Source organism: Lampetra fluviatilis, chromosome 39 (genome assembly GCF_964198595.1).
Source record: "Lampetra fluviatilis chromosome 39, kcLamFluv1.1, whole genome shotgun sequence".
NCBI classification, from domain to species: Eukaryota; Metazoa; Chordata; class Hyperoartia; order Petromyzontiformes; family Petromyzontidae; genus Lampetra; species Lampetra fluviatilis.
The window spans coordinates 9,180,280-9,182,599 of record NC_136313.1 but is presented as its reverse complement, the minus strand read 5'-3'; the positions used below and the strand labels follow the sequence as shown (position 1 = coordinate 9,182,599).

General features: G+C 51.6%; 1 non-coding gene across 1 annotated transcript; it reads left to right on the top strand.

The window, feature by feature from the left end:
- The first annotated feature begins 771 nt into the window (after nucleotides 1-771).
- LOC144946085 (U6 spliceosomal RNA) lies at nucleotides 772-874 on the top strand. Its single transcript, XR_013639776.1, has one exon. It is a non-coding gene; the product is annotated as a U6 spliceosomal RNA (small nuclear RNA).
- Nucleotides 875-2,320: the final 1,446 nt, after the last annotated feature.

Below are 2,320 nucleotides of genomic sequence, written 5' to 3'. Positions count from 1 at the left end.
GGCACACCAATACGTGGAGTGCAAGAGCCTGGACTCGCTGTTCAAGGTCCTGAGAAACATCCTCCTAAAGTTCAGCCTCCACTTCTCCCCGACGCTCCTCATCTTTGGATACCGAAAGGGCGACGGATCCCAACATCTTCAGGGGCTGGTCAACGTGCTCGTCGGCTACGCCAAGCTCGCCATTTACAGGGCGAGGAAGGTGGCCCTGGAGGGGAAACGTCCGGCCAACAGCCTGGGCATCTTCCGCGCTCTGGTCGGAGCCAGGGTGTGGCTGGAGTTCCGCCATGCGCGGTTGACCCACGCCGTGCCGGCCTTCATGGAGCAGTGGGCAATGGAGGAGGCCGTGTGCTCCGTGGCAGATGACGGAGAGCTCTGCATGCTGTTATGAACTACCCGTCGGAGGCCGTCGGACTGCGAGGGGGGTGCCGTACATAACGAGAGAGTGAGCGAGAGAATGAGCGACAGAACGAGCGAGAGAGAGAGCGAGTGAGAGAGAGAGCGAGAGAGCGAGCGAGAGAGTGAGCGAAAGAGCGAGCGAGGGCTACATAAAGCCCAGTTTAAAAAAAAAAAAAAAAAAAAAAAAAAAAATTACGAAATGATGACCGAAACAAAGTGCCGAATACACCGAGCATCTTCTTGTTTCCACTGATCGTAAAAAAAAAAAAAAAAAAAAAAAAGAGAGAGGGAGGGGAGAGAGGGAGGGGAGGGAGGGAGGGAGGGAGGGAGGGGAAGGAGAGAGGGAGGGGAGAGAGAGAGGGGAGGGAGGGGATGGAGCTCCGGCAGTACATAAACTAAAATTGGAACGATGCAGAGAAGATTAGCATGGCCTCTGCGCAAGGATGACACGCAAATTCGTGAGGCGTTCCATATTTTTATGAGCTCCCCGTCGGAGGCCAGAGGAATGCGAGAAGGGCTGGGTGCAGATGCAGCACTTGCCGTAGTTACATTTCTTTTTTTACAAATATTACAGCTAAAACAGGGGGAACATCGGCATAGAGTAGGGAGGGAGGGGGTAGAGAGAGAGGGGAGGTAGAGAGAGGGGGAAGAAAGAGGGGGGGGTAGAGAGAGGGGATGTAGAGAGAGGGGGGGGGGGAGAGAGGGGGGTAGAGAGAGATGGGGAGAGTGAGCGAGAGAGTGAGTGAGAGGTGGGGGTTTACATAAAGCAAAGTTATTATTTAAAAACATTTTTACGAAATGATGAACGAAGCAAAGTGCCGACGACACCGTGCATCTTCTTGTTTCCTCTGATCGTAAAAAAGAGGTAGGGAGGGTAGGGAGGGCTTCGATAGGCGCCGGGGCACGCGGAGTCTCTCTGTCCCGTGCGCTCGGGCCACGCTCCGCAGGTTCCGTGAGAGATTGGACCAAACGAGCCCTCAATGGGCTCCACCTCGCACGTCACGAGAAGCCATTTCTCTCACTGGACACCTTTAACGTCCCACTCTCGCTGTTATTTTTACATAATTGATGTTCCATCAGCCCTTCGCAACGAGACCTTCCGTCTCGAGGGATTATCCTGGAAGAAATGGTTTAACAAATATGATGGATAAAAGAATATATATGTTGTTGATACCCAGGACGCTGCAGCTGCTCATATCCAGGCCACGCACACACGCACACCGAGTTGTGTGTATGAGAGTGCACAGTGGGATCATCCGCAATGTGGTGACGCACGCCTTTCCTGCGCAGCCACCGGAGATGGGGGCTTTTACATTTCGAGATGCTTTATAAATGCAAATCGGGGGAACGGTGGCGCAGCGGTTAGCACACTGCTCTCCGAACCGGGGAGACCTGAGTTGGATTCCAGGCTGACATTGAGTGGCGAATTTGTTGTCCTTCCCCCGCACCTCCGATTGGCGCGGTTGGCTACGTAGGGTGCGAAAGAAGTTGAACGTACACACGGTACGGACGTTTCGAACCGGCCCTGATCCCTAGCCGTCACTGACGCACGCTGACCAGTGTGTGGTCAAACACCGTCACGTGGCCCAAGCTTGGATTTAATATTGGGAAAAATCGGCAGTAGTTTAGTGTCCTCATATTTGTTCTTATGTGCGTAATTCAATCGTAGTTCATCTTCTTGGTTCTTTCGGTCGGAATGACGCTGTCTTTCCGACAGCCCTGTTCTTCACCTGAGGACGGCTGCTTGCGTTGTGGCCGAAACGTCGTGAGAATTGCATTTTATTGTTTTATTTTTATTATTTTGTTATTTCCCTTCTACGTGACTTTACCGAAAGAACCAAGAAGATGAATCCCTGCAGTCACGAAAACTTTAAATCGAAATAAAATTCAATCGTAGTTATTGTTTTGTTTTAGTGACTTTATT